This window comes from Cryptotermes secundus, unplaced genomic scaffold (assembly GCF_002891405.2).
Source record: "Cryptotermes secundus unplaced genomic scaffold, Csec_1.0 scaffold328, whole genome shotgun sequence".
Classification (NCBI taxonomy): Eukaryota; Metazoa; Arthropoda; class Insecta; order Blattodea; family Kalotermitidae; genus Cryptotermes; species Cryptotermes secundus.
In genome coordinates this window covers 1,225,557-1,243,184 of record NW_019744110.1, presented here as the reverse complement: position 1 = coordinate 1,243,184, position 17,628 = coordinate 1,225,557, and the positions used below count along the sequence as shown (strand labels likewise).

At 42.0% G+C, this 17,628-nt stretch overlaps 1 protein-coding gene across 1 annotated transcript in view; it reads right to left on the bottom strand.

Moving 5' to 3' along the window:
* LOC117283090 overlaps window positions 1-17,628 on the bottom strand; it is a 495,561-nt gene that overhangs the window by 340,040 nt on the left and 137,893 nt on the right. The window lies entirely within an intron of this gene.

The window sequence follows — 17,628 nt, the reverse complement described above, 5'->3', positions numbered from 1 at the left end:
TGTTTGAGTCCAGTTATGGAATCCCAGTGTTTTTTGTGATTTCTGTTAGTCCAGTCTCTGATCGCTTTCTTGGCATCTCCAATTGAGATGCCGCAAGCTGGTTCAGGTCCTATGAACGGCTGTTCATATCCTGTTCCTGTCAGCTGATCTACGGTTTCATTCCCTGCTGTACTTTCCTGCTCAGATGCCGCAAGCTGGGTCAGGTCCTGTGAACGGCTTTTCAGATCCTGTTCTTGCCAGCTGCTCTGCGGTTTCATTCCCAGCAATACTCTCCTACTCAGATGCCGCAAGCTGGTTCAGATCCTGTTCTTGCCACCTGATCTGCGGTTTCATTCCTAGCAATACTCTCCTACTCAGATGCCGCAAGCTGGTTCAGATCCTGTTCTTGCCACCTGATCTGCGGTTTCATTCCTAGCAATACTCTCCTACTCAGATGCCGCAAGCTGGTTCAGATCCTGTTCTTGCCACCTGATCTGCGGTTTCATTCCTAGCAATACTCTCCTACTCAGATGCCGCAAGCTGGTTCAGGTCCTATGAACGGCTGTTCAGATCCTGTTCTTGCTAGCTGATCTGCGGTTTCATTCCCAGCAATACCATCATGACCTGGCACCCATATCAGTTCTACTCTGTTATGTCTGGCCAGTTGTATGAGGGATTGGTGGCAGTCCCAAATCAATTTTGAAGTAATTTGTTGTGAACCAAATGCTTTAATTGCAGCTTGACTGTCTGATAGAATATAGATGTTCCTACTTCTACAGTTCCTATGAAGTTCTCAACTGCGCATGCCTTAATGGCACACACCTCCACAGTCTGTTACGGAGATAGCTTCACCTTTTACCTTCAGTATCGAGACTAAACAGTACTGAATGGTACGATGGCCGATGAACTGAAAATGACTTGCAAGTAAGTAGGTAGTAGCCTAAATAATGTATTTCCTGGCAACTGCCTGAAGGGAGTGAAGAAAACTACAAAAATCTAACGTCAATATAACCGGTAATCGGGACCGAGATTCAAACCGAGCACCTCCTGAACGCAGTTCTAGATCTTTAGCGTCAGAACAGCCTGTTACGTACTTTGGTGTTGTTACTGATTAATAATATAGAGGAGTGAACGCTTTCCTGTGGAGACTGGAAAGGTCTGCAGCAATGATATTTCTCGTAAGTTCCAAGGACAATCCGTTTTATAATTTGTGGCCAATAAGAACGGTGTCAGCCGGTCACGGTAGCTGAGCGGGCTAAGGCATGTACTGTCTTCGCTCGCTTGGAAACCGGGATCGTAGGTTCGAATCCCAGTCAGGGCATGGATGTTAAGTTTGTGTGTGTGCGTTTTTCTGTGTTCGTGTATAGGTAGAGGCCTTGCGACGAGCTGATCACCCGTCCAAGGAGTTCTACCGAATGTGTAAGATCAAGAAAAACCGAAGTGAACGGAGAAGTTCATGGAGGTAGGCCTAGGCCCACTGGGTCTGTAGTATTGGGGGGGGAGGGGGAAGAACGGTGTCAAGTGTGGATAGACACGATATTATAACAAGCTTGTTACTTTCATATGTCTCCCTTGATAAAATGTAATTTTGAAGGCCTCATTAAAAATATACAAAAAATAAAAGGCCCAATTAAAAGTTGTTAAAATTCAGGAAGACGAAACGTAACAAATACAAGGAATTATAAATATATGAAATAGGGACCAATGTGAATTCAATTTCATGTTTTGAATTTCTGGTCTTCCCAGAGTTTCTGCTCTATGCCAGCCAATTAAATTTCGCTGTTTGAATGCTGACTTGCAACGAGAGAAATACTACTGTACTGTCACTAGCGAGTTTTATAGAATAACGGAAGGAAAACTGGTGGTAACAACAGTGACTGAAATAGCAGAGAAAGAACAAGAGAACGGCTAAAAATCAATAGCTGAAGCAAAATACACGTAAATTAGCATTGAAAGGAAGAAGATTTATACCGTAAAGTGTTGAAATGGGAAAGAGAGGGAAAACTCAACATAGCAGCAGGAGGGGGAAGGGGAGCAGCAGGAAGGGGAAGGGGAACAGCATAAGCGGGGCTGTAAACTTACAGCTCATTCTCAAGGTCTCCTAGCCTTTCTTGTTTATATTAATTATATCTACAAGGGCTCTAATATAAATTATTCTCAATAAATCTAGCACTTACATGAAAACCGAGAGAATACTTTTTTTTTTAGTTTGTCCATATCTGTGCCCTTCTTGAAGCTGGCATACGTGTCCTGAGATAGGAAACAGCTCTATCAATTTGGCCCAACAGAGTAGGTTTTACCCGAAGACGGAGACAGAATCCAGTCTCCGAAACGCTGTATTTTGAAAAATAAACAGGACGGGCTTTTACATAAAGACAAGATGATAGAAAATGTCGAAAAACATAATATTTGTAACATCGTCAAAAAATTTTAGATCTTATTAATGAAAGTGTATTCTTGTCGCTCACTGTGCGTCACGCTGAGGTTACCTGAGAACTAACAAACACTTCCAGTAAGCTTCTGGGTATGAACAGAAAGATCGCTATACCAATTGCTTCTCAGCGATTATTAATAAAGTCTTCGGCTTACTTGTGACCAAAAGCAATAGAAATAATCCTTAAAATAATATTTATATAAAAGTTCATGCCTTTATAAAATAATGAATCAGCATTTCAGTACAAAGCCAATCACAGTAGCCGAGCGGTCTAAGGCAAGCACTCTCTCCGCTCGCTTGGAAGCAGGGATCACGGGTTCGAATTCCACTCAGGGCATGGATGTTTAGTGTTTGTGTGTGTGTGTTTTTTTATATGTTTGTGTACAGGCAGAGGTCTTCCGATGACATGATCAGTCCTACCGAATGTCTAATATCTACAAGTAGTAAACCGAAGTGAAACGGAGAGTTTCATGAAGGTAGTCCAAGGCCCAAATTGGGGCTGTAGCGCCAAAGGAAAAACAATTCAGCACAAAATACCACTCAGATATGTAAAGAGAAATAGTATACTTATGGGCCTGGCGATCTCTCGCTTGACAGAACAAACAGAATAACACACTCCATGGCCTGTAGTCCTCAAGCGAACTATACCGACCGAGCGACCGCCGCTTGTCGTAGTAGTTAGTGCCAACTTTTGCGGATAGAGGATGTCGCGTGGTCAGCGCAACGGATCCCCACGGTCGTTAATCTCGGTTTTCTAAACCGGAGCCGCTATTTCCTTGAAATGGCTCCTCAATTATCCTCTCGAGGCTGAGTGGACCCCATTCCAGACCCACAACTTATGAGAAAATTTGGTAGCGCCGGGAATCGAACCCGGACCTCTGGATCTGTAGCCATGAATTCTGACCAGTAGACCACAGAGGTGGTCCTCGCTTGACTGAAAGAGAACTTTATTTCTCCGGGAAGAGGAGGGTAGATAAGTTCTGGCAAATAAAGTCGCTAGAAGGCAAGGGCTTGGAATAAATGATACTGGATAATTACAGTCTTACAAAACGAAGGTAAAGTAGAAAATGGAGGCAGATTTTAAACGTGCCTGTAGATTCTGCATGAAACGTCATCATCTTTGTTACTAATACATCTGTGGTAGCGAAAGGTAGCTTCAAGGTAATATGTGAGGAACTAAGAGTGGAAAGAATATTGTGAAGATTCAGGGGTTTGCGTGTGACTTATAAGACGGGTTTTGAATTGGATGATTGGATTTATTGAACCTTATACATTTACAACTTGGAACTACAGGCAATATAACGCTACCGCTGGTCTACACCCTTTAAATTTCACCGTTACACACGCAATAGGGTTGTCTTTTTTGTGGGCGCCCTCTCTGACGAGAGAACGGGTCTGTCATTTGTATATGTTGCTGGTCCTTGTCAGCGCAGTCTTTCTCGGTTCCGAGTCCCTTGGTACTCGAGACCATATATTATTGTCTAAAATTTGAGACTTCCATTTTCGTCGCCTCCTACGACTCGCAGGGTCATGGTGGAGGTATTCGAATCCGCCTCCACACTGGCCTCCTCCACTAGTCGTGTCCTGGCAACATATTTATAACAGTCTCACTGTAACTTCAAATCACACATGAAGATTTCTTGTCACAGTCTAATTCCATTCTTGTATTATCCTGCAACTGCCATTTCCAAAGACTGGACTCCATTCAATTCCTCCGCTCCCAAGCTTGTACCCTGGCAGGCTGGCATTTCGGAACTTGACTCGACTACTCCTCTCCTCTTCTATATTGCCGAACATTTCTCATAACCACTTTGAACGGGCCACAAAGGAAACACTGCCTATATTGTTAAGGAGAAGTATTTACTGATCCGTTGCTTAGCACTGAACGTCCTTTTGTTGGATGCGCACTCGCGGAATCTTGTTTACCGAGTCGTTGGCTAGCAACGGGTATACACGTCAGAGTATATCATATCGACACTTAAGCACAGAAATGTTTGATTGCATTGTAAAGAACGTATATTTTTAATTGTAGCCTCAAAGGCAGGGGAACTAAATTATTCCTAAAATTTCTTGTTTAAGAACAATAAAAAAAGTAAAGCTATCCCTGTACCAGGCCGTGAATGCCCATAGGGTTGTGAGACGTTGAGGGTCCCACATTATCTAGACATTCGGCTCAAAGATGGCGGTAAGGTTGTCAGCCTTACGCGTCGGCCGCCCTTTACTAAACAGGAAAATTATTTAATTAATTATTGGTACTCATTTCTGTTAAAGGATGAGTCAACCCCAGGGCCATAGTGCGGCTGGAAGGATTAGGTCAATTGAAAAAAAAATTCAATGACCTCATAGGGACTTGAATCCGCGACCTTCCGGCTTGTAGCATAGTGCCTCAACCAACTACGCTACCGCGTGCCCCTAAGAACAATACATGCTTCACTTTTTCCTTCTCATTCTTCATCACGATCTACAGTTCCCCATGACAACTTCTGATACCCAATGTCAGCTTCGTGAATACTTCAGCCTACATCTTTAATACTCGTACAATCATAATTATTAGAAAGGCACTTGACCTGCATCAGCTTTCCCAATATTAACATCAGAACCTCACCTTACTATAGCCCTCTAATTGTTGTTATCCATATTTCACCCTAACACAATCCTTCCAATGCTAACATCAACGTTCCGGTAAAGGCAGTTTAACGTCGTTCCACTGTTCACAGTCAGCTTCCCGTCTCTTTACCCTTTTCACTTCCCTTCTTCGCTCTAACCAGCCTTTACCTTAAGGATGAACTGACATTGTCTGAGAATCTTCAAAGCCAGAAATCTTTAGGCTTCTCTTAGTAAGAAGCAGTGATCGTCACTAAACCCCGCCCCCTGCTCACGTTCCTCTTTCTCTCCTTGTTTTTCCTGCTTCAAACGTTGAGTTATTATGGTGGGCAAAAAAAAAACACAGACTTCCGAAATATAGGCGAAACAAAATTGATAAAGCCGGATGAAATAGCGGAATGGTATATACGAGTAAAATCAGAGACGATCTCTGTCAAGCAACGATGGTGAGGAGTAGAAATTTAAAATGACCGGCTCCGGTTTGCTCTTGTCCAAATTTCAAACAGCCCGTGCGAGATGTCATTGTGTTTTGGGAGTTCAGAGAGAAAGAACATAGAAGCGTTTAGTGACGATCAGCTTTATTTACGTGCTTACTTAATTATGTGTTTATAATGAATAATTACTGCAAAAGTAAGAACGAGTAGAAGGCCGGGCCATAGCTCAAGCGGTTAGTCGCCGGCTTCCCACCGCGGCGGCCCGGGTTAGATCCCGGGTTTGGTCAAGTGGGATTTGTGGTGGACATAGTGGCGCTGGGGCAGGTTTTCTCAGAGTACTTCGGTTTCCCCTGCCAATCTTCATTCCACCAATTGCTCCGCAATCACACTCACCTATCATCTGGGGCTGGTACAATAGGCCAGAAGTGGCCGCAGTACATGGGACTTAGTCCCACCCCACTAGCAATAAGAAAAAAACGAGTAGAAATAATGAAACCACTTACAACATTTGCAAATAGCCAAGTAGAACCAAAGAAAGTAAGGTGTCTGAAAAAATTACTTCTAAGTAAAAATGGTACTTGTGAAACAAGTAAAGATTTAATCGCTTGCCCTGTAGAAGTCTTTTAAAATAAACAAGTTGGATTCTGAAGTTTCAGTTCAAACTACTGTCCAAGAAGTCCAGGTGGACAATACCGACATTAAATTTGTCACCATCCCAGGGATTATAGATTTCGCAGACAGTCAATTCCCAGCGGGACTACAGAGAAAGTATTTCCAGTGACGTGAACACCCACTGGAAGAATATCCGAAACATGATCATCTCCCCAATAACGTCCTTAAAGCTGAAATTCTGAGTGAATACTTCCTTATAGAAAATTCCAGAACAATAGGCTAAGCACAGGAGTATGTTCAACAATCAGATGAACTCTTCTCAAGCAATACTGTACATATGAACCATCGTAATTGAGCTCTTCACACGAGAATTACGTTTCTTAATGACTTCGTTGTTTAAGATTTGTTCATCATTGAGCCCAGCCATTTATATGTTGAACTAATATCACAGCTACAAAATTAAACTTATGAGATGTTAAAAAAAGACGCAACAATTCTAGTTTACGTTAAGTTTAGAGAGAAGGTTAAGAGAGGAGGGGTGTACTGCACTGGAGAATATATATTTTCCAAATATAAAGTTTGTTTATTGTCGGAACAAATTTATTGTTGACTCTTAATCAACAGTTGTAATTTTCGTTCTATAAAGTACTTAACTGCAGATACAAGCAAGAAATTGCTTTTCTTCGCATTCATTAACTATCCTTCTCACAATTCAATCAATTCTCACTAATTCAAATAAACACTACAGAATGTGATTTTATACTATGATCTGGCACGCTGCTTCCAGATTTCTATTCGAGAAGTGATTATTTTGAATTTCGGATTGGGCAACTGTTATGATGACAAAACTTTTCGTGATTTTACTGAGTCCCTCCAGAAAAACTGGATAATTTCTTCATTCATCAATCATTTTACCATTCGATGCTTCTGACTGTAATCTGAGACATGGAGAGCTTTATACAATGAGCAACTTAAGGTATGTGTGCGCTGCATCATGCACCATTTATTTTACGCTAGCCATTTTTTGTAATTTTAACGAGACTCCATTTGAGATTCACGTGAAATACAGCTACAGTGAACTGATAAGCACAACAGCAAAATTCGCCACAGAACTTCCCTTCTCTGTAGACTGTCAAACCATATTTCACCAAATTATGTTTCTTGATGTGGTGGGGCTAGACAAGCGGACGGACAAATATATGGACGTTGACTGCGCTTTTTTGCAAAGTAGGATAAAGATAAAAATGAGAAATTACAATAACCACAATTTAAAATGGCGTTTCTTTGCGTCGATTTACGGCAAAAAGCCTACTGCAATTTCAAATGTTCTTCGCTCTGATACATGCTTTCCCGCAATGGCGTCTACCTATGGCAGGGGTTCCTTCTGAAAGGGAGAACGCTGTGGGCGAAATTTGTGTGTCTGGGAAATGGGAAACATTTCTTACGTCCACATGCAAGTTCCGCAGTGGGGAAAATAAGCGAAAGGAAACATGTTTATCTGCAGTCGGCCGAAAGAAAATCAATACTAACAAACTAGTGTTGCAGTTCATTCGAGCAAAAAATAATTAGCATACCCGTGTCAGAGGCGGAAACTAGTTAGTGTCCTGTATACACGCTAGGAACCAACCAATTGTTGTGTCTAATAATGGACTAAACCTTTGCAGGAGCAGAAAATGCTGGAGTCCTGCATGCATGCTACAGACCCACAAACATTTTTATTCCATAAACAAATACTCACTCGCTCATGGAGCTGAGCCGTACTTGAGAAGCCACCAATTGTGTAGCTATTCAAGAACTTTCCAGAATTTATGGAATCCGAAAGTTCATTACAGTCTTCACAAGTGTCCTCCACTGGTCCCTATCCTAAGCCAGATCAATCCAATCCATACCATCCCATCTCTCTAAGATCTATTTTAATATTGTTCACTCACCTACGTCTTGGTCTTCCCAGTGGTCTACTTCCTTCCGAATTTCCCACCAATATCCTATACATATTCCTCCTTGCCCCCATTCGTGCTACATGCCCTGCCAATCTCATCCTCCTTCACTTGATAATTGTAATTATACTTAGAGAAGAGTACAAGTTATGAAGCTCCTCATTATGCAGTTTTCTCCTACCTCCTGTCACTTTATCTCTCTTCGGTCCAAATATTCTCAGCATGAACGAATACTCCGTATAAATTATAATGGCACCTACAGGCGTAAGCGCCTTCATTAAATAAACGCCGAATTCCCAAACACTGGCCATTTTACAATATTAATTCCGAGAAAAGACTAAAGTGCAACCATTGATTTTATGTTTACCCTTTTAAAATGTCTGTTCATTATAGGCTCTTACCTAGCCTATAATATGCGGAGAGTAGCCTATGAAGGCGAGAGAGGACTGGTATTACAAAATTTTTTTAGTACAGTCTTCTGGGGTATAACAGCATGTAGACTTCAAGGTGGTTTCGCAGAAATCTGCGACCTTCATTTTCTGGGTACACTACTATGGTTTCGTAAGCAGGAGACTACAATTTAAATTTTCACTCAAGCGAAACCCCTAATCACGTCTCAACACATGTCGCCTGGGTGCAGGTCGCTCAGGAAACAGCGGTCGGTTCCAACCATGCACTATAGGCTCATTGTCAGGAGACATAAACCCGTGTGGAGGCGGGGTCGAATACCCCCACCGTAGCCATGCGAGTCGTAGGAGGCGACGAAAATGGAAGTCTCGAACCTGAGACAGTAAAATATGGTCACGGGTCACACGGAACTCGAACCCGAGAATAACTGCTTTGGCGAGGACCAGCAGCAGTTGTAAATGACAGACCCGTCCTCTCGTCAGAGAAAGCGCCCAACATCAACAAACCCCCAACTGTCTGACAGTAATAAAAATCCGGTCATGAGCCCCGGATGGGTGCTTTATCCCAAGACAGATTGGCCGACTGGCCATCGGTCGTAACATAAGACTCAGATTCAGGTAGAAACATTTCGTACTAAAGACGGACCTTAGGTTGTCCCCAGTTTACCTACCCCGGGTGTGCGCCTTGTTCGAACCAGAGCAGTGTTGTGTTGCGGTCTTCACACTTCGCCACTACGCGTCGTAAGTACTCAGTAGTCCAGTATTCTAAGGTACCGAGCATAAACGTGGGTCGCAGACTTTCAAGTCTCTTCAAATGAGCGGTCCAATTAAATTTAAATGTAAATCAGGTAAAAAGCGGCCTCCGTAGTCTAGGGGTAACGTTCCCACATCATGACTCAAGGTACGCGGGTTCAAACCCGGCGGAGGTCGTGGAATTTTAAGGGCGGAAAAATTCAGGGAACAAGTCCTCCGGGAGGGACTTTAAGCCGTGAGTCCCGTGTCGCAGATTTACGGCACGTAAAAGATCCTCATGTCTCTAGGAGACCTCTGAGCAAAATTAGGCAACAAGTTTCCCGCCCAAGTAGTTTCCAATGCCTCTGGTAGATGGGGGAAATTTCAGGTACCGAGGGACATCCTCGTTGGCTTAACGGGGCTGATAGTTCGCACCAGTACCGGTAGGGTATGGCGACAGTTCAAATTAAAGGGGGAAGCACAATGGACCAATAACTGGTCTAAGATAATAATAATAATAATAATAATAATAATAAAAAAAAATCAGGTAAAAAGTAAAGTATCCCTGTGCTTGACTAATTAAACACCACGCCATAAAACGTATGGGGGAGCGGATGTATAGATCCACATTTTCCTGACCTTGGCACTAGTTGGAGGTGAGTGGTCAACTTCAGACCACCTGCCGCTTTACCCCTGGGGAAAGAATCCCACGCTACCCTTTGAATAGGATACCGGGTGGGCCCTAAAGGAAGTCTGGACAACGTGGATTCTTGACCCTATCGGGACTTGAACTCCGACCGCTCGGTCGTCCAGGCCATAGCCGTCGCTGTACCGACAGCGCTCTCCCGGGTCTCAGGTATTCTGTTTCTTTATTCTTACGTTCTGGCATGAGACACTTCTACACGCGTACAACTGACATGTGCTAACTGCAAAATTAAGGACATCAGTTCGCCATTGTACTGAAATATTATGTTCTGAACGTGGGACCAAGTCCGAAAGAGAACCTTCTTAAGGCACATTCGTTTAAGATAGGACAAATAGTAAGGGAAAGCTGTGATTTAGATGAGATTTTAAGTTCTTACGCCTGTAAATATGTTAATGTATCAGGGGTTGGCGTGACTAATAATAAAGGGGTTCTTGATTTGATGATGGAATTGACTGGCACTTGTTCACAAATACAGTCAATTATAAGAGCTCACACACTGATCTAAACCGCAGAGGACTTTCTTCCTTCTGCTTCTCGTTCTACGAATGCCTCCAAAGTCAAAGTCACTTTACGACTGGCGGTCTACCGGCAATCGGTTCGTCTTGGCGTCAGGCCCCTTAAGGCCCACGACCAGAATTCTTTTCAATTGAACTCTTACGGTAACAGTCCTTATGTAACATCTTCTCTGAAGAGCTACAAGTGACCTATGTTGTCTCATATAAATCTTCGGCACGGATCACGCACAGAAAACACACTGAGCACACCGCATTCTAGCAATTCCTCTATTGTCACAGAGGCGTGTTTACGTTGCCTTTGCATAGAAACGGGAATTCTTCTACTGTTGTCTGAGTATTCGTTGCAGCGAGAATGTGTTTAGCGACACGTTGCCTAGCAATGGATATAAACATTACATTATGAAGATTATTGTCTACTGGGATACGATGCAGTTTGTTGCGAGAGAAAAGTACAAATGTTTCGCTGGGACCTCCTGCCTCTGTCATCAGAGTAGAAGATGAAAACAGATGTATACTCCGAAACGTCTGTACGTATCTAATAAATTACAGTGCGACATGTCCATAATAATAATCATTTCTATTTTATGTGCTGCAATTTGAAGTTCGCCAGTCCAGGCAGTGAAGCAGGACGTAGTTTCCGTGAATGTCAGAATGGATGCGACAGAGGATCTGAAAGGGTTACATTCGTGTTTCAAAGGTGCAATTAACATACACAGACGGCAAAACATCCAGGGCACAGTAAACAACAATTTGACAAAATGCCTATCAATTTTCAGTTGTCTAGAGACCGAGTGAGACGACTGAACGGTTGAGCCGAAGGCTTTGTTCCTTGTTGCATGAGCTTCCTACTCTACAGAAACTAATGAGATCTCTCAGCAAAACAGCATCACCTTTACACCGTCGCCTTGCTGCCTACAGATTGGTTTCGCGATTTCCCTTCCCCTTTCACCCCTGCTAGAACCACCCCTCATGCAAGGATCGATAAGGACACAATTACCGATACGTGTCTCGAGTCTCTATTCGTATAATGCCGTACTTTTTTCTGTAAATGTAATCCTACAATAACGAAGAGTTTTGTAGTCGTGCAACAAAGTAGGACTTTACCGGCGTCGAGATTTTCTTCTTCTTCTTCTTCTTCTTCTTCTTCTTCTTCTTCTTCAGATCTGTACTAATAACGCGCCTGTCTTAAGGAATCTAAAGGTGAATTCGTATGAACTGCATTAGATAATGTACACGTATATTGTCATGTGTCCGGGGTTCCGTGACAAATAATTGGGGTTTCTTGATTAGATGAAGCTGTTTATTGGATGACTTCTTTACAGTCATTACTGCAATCACTATGAAATATCGACTTGCAGACGATAAAACCTGAGTAGCCCATTGTCTCTGATCTGACCACTGATACGGTCTTCTCTGATCTCATTCCCGGTCTGATCTTCTCATCTCCTCTGTCCTCAAAGTCAAGGTCAAATTCAAAGTCACACTGTGACTGACGGTCAGTCAGTCAGTCAGTCAGTAAGTCTTGGTTTCGAGCCCCATCTGGGGCTCATGACAAGATATTTATTACTGTTTGACTGTTACGATCTTGTTTTTTTGGGGGGGGGGGCGCCCTCGCTAACGAGAGGACGGGGCTGTCTTTTGTATACGCTGCTGGTCCTTGCCAGCACAGTCTCTCTCGGGTCTGATTTTACTGTCTTAGGTCTGAGACTTATATTTTTGTCGCCTCCTACGACTCGCAGGGTCACGGTGGAGGTATTCGACCCCGCATCCACACGGGTCTCCTCTGTCCTGACGACAGACTAGAAGACGCCTTCTTGAAGGGTATCGTTGCAGCGGGAAGTGCAGTAGCTCTGGCCTTCACACCCGTGGTAACGTCTGCCAATGTGCGCGTTGTACCGTTTACGTGTTTATAATTGCGCCTAGGCAAGAGGTATTCACTGTTCTTTGTTGTGTGCGTAACATAGCTACTGAGCCGTTGTCTAGCAATGGACGCTCGCTCAGATATTCTGGCTTTTAGAAGGCATGCCACAATGTATACAATTATTTACCCCGTTTGGGCTTAATTGTATATTTATTATAGGCTCAAATGACACAAGTACAACTCCTCGGTCAGGAAACAATAATACAGATGCATTCTGAACGGCGTATTCAGACATAATCAGGCCTATAATTCTTCTCTCTGTAACTAAACGTGGACATTTCTTAGTCACTTTTCCAAGCCCGTGTTGAGATGCCACAAGTGAAAAATAAATTTTAGTAACCATTTCTAGAAATCAAACCCGGTATTTTTCTTCCTGTCTTTCGGTGATACTCGTCCTGTAAATCCTTGGTCCGTTGTTTGCTCTGGGCAAAATTAAGAATTGAAGTGACAGAAGGTTAAGCAGAAGCCTGCTTCTCCATTATGCCCTCTGGGTTTCTGTGCGATCAAAATTCCATTGCAAGTTTTAATAAAATTTTTGCGTACTCTTAACTTAATGTTTTCGGGTTAAAATCTCAGTCCCAAGGCCAATCAATACGACTGAGTTCCTCAGTGATATACCTAGCCTCTCAAAGCAAATATAGAGACCGAATCCTTTTTAAAACAGACAACGGTTATTTCTGCCAATTCTTACTCAATAAATCATTTTGAAGCTTCTTGCCTGCAGGAACAACTGTCTATGCAGTTTACAATTGGATCAATAAGGAAAGAACTCGAAGGTTGCGGCTCAGTAGTTCAGTCCTACTACACATTCCGAAAGTCCTGACTTCAAATATCGACCCATAGATTAGCTATCATAACATCTTTGTGGTTTTCCCCGGTTTCTCCACGCAAATTGTTGGACTGTAATTCAATGTAAGCCACAACCGTTTCCTTCCACACCCATCCCCATTCATCATTTATTGATCATCTTATAATTCGTTGATATATAAGGAGCTGTTGAAGACTTTACAATAAACAAATAAATAAATAAATAAATAAATAAATACGCTTTCACTGTGACTAAATTCAATGCCGTCTTTCTGAGACTTCTGATCTCCAAGAAGACATCACTGAATTCTCATTCAGCTGGAGAGGAATTAGCCATGATCTGCTTCAAGCAATAATTCTCTGACATTTCTCTTGCGGTTAGCCTTCCAGAATTGCCTAGCGCTAGTCACCGCAAGCGATAATTTCCCGCACGTGTCTGACATTCTGTTATCGTCAACATGAGTCAGTTATGCGTATGCATTCTTCTGTATGTAATCAATAAAGTTTGGATTTTCCTACCGTAGGAGAAAGAGGAACTCGCCAATAATATTCCTCCTGGCAGCTCATTGCTCACATAATAAATGTTGTACACATAATACACACACAGCAATGAACTGGAATTCTATTGGATAGTAGCCAAATTATTGAATAATCGGAGTGACTGGAACTATGTCGTGAGTTTATCTGGAGTGAATAACATCATCTAATTAAACTTAATAATTTGTTTAATCTTCTTTCAAGCCAGTGAATAAAATAACTTTCTGAGTCGTTGAACCTGACCATCTCTCCTCGAAACTTAGTTCCTTAAGTTTCGGTAAAAATTATTATTTAATTTATTTCCTTGTCTCCAGGGGGTTTTCTGCTATTCATCCACAGTCAGAATTTTGTCATGCCATGTCCGGAACACTGCAACAAACTTGGACTTTATTATCTTAACAAAGGGAAGTGACTTGTGTAAACCAAGACACTCCTATTTATATAATATGATAAGTTGTTCATTTTCTTTGTCCCACTTAGGTCGAAAAGTATTCCTGGTCTCTTTTTACTCAGACTCTTGTAATTAATCTTCTTCCATCAGAGGAAGTTTCGCAAAGCAAACAACTAACAAATTAATTGCTTTATACTGTGAATCTTATCTCCAGTGTCTCGGAATGGAACAATAGCAGAAATTTCCTGACTTGTTCTTCTCTTCCTATTTTCTTGGAGACCCTCACTTTTGACGCTACAGCTGTACCCATATTAATTACTGTTTATAATTACGATTGCGCCGCTGATTGTGGTTTTCTGACATGCTCGTAATTGCTTTCATCTCAAACTCCAAATTCGTCTGACTGACGGAGGTGAAAATATTCGGCCATCGTCTGAAATGGTGAAATGTGAACTGACATAAAATTGCGTAATTTATTATTGTCATCTCTTAAACCTGGATGAAGCCACACAGAATTCCTCGCAGTTCTAGGGATTTATATCATGGAACAGTGCCCCGTGTAACTTTCCTAGAATCCCACCACTTCCGGAGGGTAGCGTAGTGTTACTGTTCAGTTTAACATGAGGGCAGTTCGCAGCATCAACATTCGAACAATTAGGTCTACCAAGCAACTGCCTTATGAACTGGATGTGTTAACAGCAGAACTGTTTGAACAGTCGGGAAACGGAAAAATCGATGAGATGATAATATTAAAATGATCTTAAATAAATAAAATATGAGGATGTGCATTGGATTAATATGGTTCTGGATTACATTCAGCGGCGATCTCTTGTGAACCCGGTTACCTTCTGCTTTCATAAAATATAGGAAATTTCTAGACATGTTTAACAGCTAATATCTTAAGAAGAACAAAGTTTTCGTATTCCATTGAACGATGCTGTATCTACTGAGTGATCACGTCATGTCACTGTGAGATATTCACCAAGACAGGCCAAGTAAATTCGAGGATTAGCAGGATAGCAGATTCATCGACCCGTACTAATGCTCGGTGACACTTTTTGGTCTCGTGAAACTGCAACGTAAGTCTTGCGAAGAACACTTATCATTTACTACTAGTTGTCCGCGAAACAGTAGCTTAGAGGTTTCTAAAGCCCCAGAAACATGTACTAGCATAACCTACAATCTTAATGCTACGTCACAAAAATATGGTGAATAAATCAGAATTATTTCTCTCCCATAATTAAATGCAGGGCAAAATCGTCCTTATATACAACCTGTTTTCGTGTGATAATTCCTTGTGATTTTGAATGTAAAGAACTTGGCCAAGTAGGACTAAAGTCTCTTATTCTTTCGAGACATGACGTTCCTGTGTTGCTAGGTGTAAACAAGATGGCAGGAGGCCTACGTGAAATAACTCGTTATTCCACATATTCGTTGATCAAAATGTTCTTCTTTCCTTGGGAGCAGACTGTACGCACCCGTGCTAGCTGATTTGTTTGTTCTCGCCCCATGATTGTGTTTGCTTTCTGCAATCAGTGATCGTTCTTTTCCCCTTTTCTTTCAGTTATAATATTGTTTACTCTTGAAATCTCAGTGCCAAGGAGTCCGAGGCAATGCACATTCAACAATTTAACTCTCTCGTCAGCTGAATCAGATACCCTGCACACATTTCTTTAACTTCACAGAAGTAGATGTAGTGTTTACATTTATGGAGGGGACAATGGACGTAATTACGAACGTGAAGTTACCTATTTTTGCACACAATAAGATTACCAGCAAATATATTCCTCTCCCGCCTGAACGTTTACGAGTACAGCCTTCACTGTAATTTCTCACACCGCGACCGTCACTAAAATTTGTAATTTTTAACGCACAGAAATTGTTCCATATATAGCTAAAGTTAAATGTATCCCCGTAACAGGCCGTGGAGGCCCATAGGGTTGTGAGACGTTGAGGTTCCCACATTATCTAGACAATCGGCTCACAGATGGCGGTAAGGTTGTCAGCCTTACGCGCCGGCCGCTCTTTACCCTCCTAGGAAGAATCCTGGTATTAATTTCTGTTAGAGGCTGAGTCGACCCCAGGGCCATAGCGCGGCTAGAAGGATTAGGTGAACTGAAAAAATTCACCTCATCGGGACTCGAACCAGCGACGTTCCGGTTTGTAGCATAGTGCCTCAACCAACTACGCCACCGCCTGCCCCCAAAATATATAGGCACTTTCCCAGTATTACGAAACTGCATGTAGGTTCACATGTTTTATTACAATGGTTCATCCGCTGTAGTAGTCAAAAGAAACAATAAATTTAAACAGCGCACCGTATTTATATCATTATTTTGCAGCAGATCTAAACCTTAAAACAGCCTCTGCTTGATCTGCAATATTCTATGTATCGTCATAACAATATGACGTATTATTCATCAGTACACATTTCGTCAATTAAATGTCGCACTTGCGGCCATTTTAAACTCGATGAATTTTAATATCGTATGGCAATCCATCAGCATTTCTGGCCGTCAGAATACTTCCATAACGGGAATAAAATTATAACTTTTGAATATATATTTACATAATTATCCATAAAATTTGCAGAAATATGTAAAGCGACCCATTTTTAGAAGTATTCATATGCATTAATAGGAAAACTATACTATCAGTCACCAATACCGTTATATTTCTAAACAGTAATTTGTCTGCTAAAATAATGAAATAAAATAATCCGTTCGTCCTTCCATGGATGAAACATGCGGAACGAAAACAAGGGAATATTCCTGCTTATATTAACATGGGATATTACTGATAACCAATATACTCTCGACTTCTAATCGTGGCCAAAGCGTTGTCCAGTGAGATAAGAGGATACGTCGCATATAGAAACATATGACATTTTTTGGGTCTCGTTCTTAAAATAAATAAAACAATTATACTCCAGAATGTTTCTTTGATTTGGTTGTTTCCATTCAATAAATATAAAAAGAATTGATGAATGTATGAGGGGCGGGCCATTATAAACCGGCCCTTGCACCGCGACCGTCACTGATCTATTGTGTTTCGCCTTCGATTAACCTTTTATTACTCCTACACTTCAAACGAAACTTAGGACTTTGTTTATGGGGGAATCACAGTAGTCACTTGGTTCCATGAAGAACTGGCCCAGGTGACGGAATCATAAATAAGCTATGGGCTCATAATCACATGGGATGTGTGTGGCCGATTCAGCTTCTTCTAGGTACCTTTCACAAATTGGGTCCTCTGTCAGTCCCAGTTTCAAAAGGTGTCCTTTCAGGTGACTTTGTCCTGTAAATAGTCCTACCACCCATCTTAATTGGTGTGTTTAATTTCAACATATCCTTCGTTCTTCTCTCAGAGGGCCCTAGTATAAGTCCGATTGCCTGTTTGGGTCCAGTTACGGATTCTCAATGGTTTTTGTGAATTCGATTCGTCCAGTCCCTGACCACTTTCTTGGCAAATTCAACTGAGATGCCGCAAGCTGGTTCAGGTCCTGTGAACGGCTTTTCAGATCCTGTTCTTGCCAGCTGATCTGCGGTTTCATTCCCTGCAATACTCTCCTACTGAGATGCCGCAAGCTGGTTCAGGTCCTGTTCTTACCAG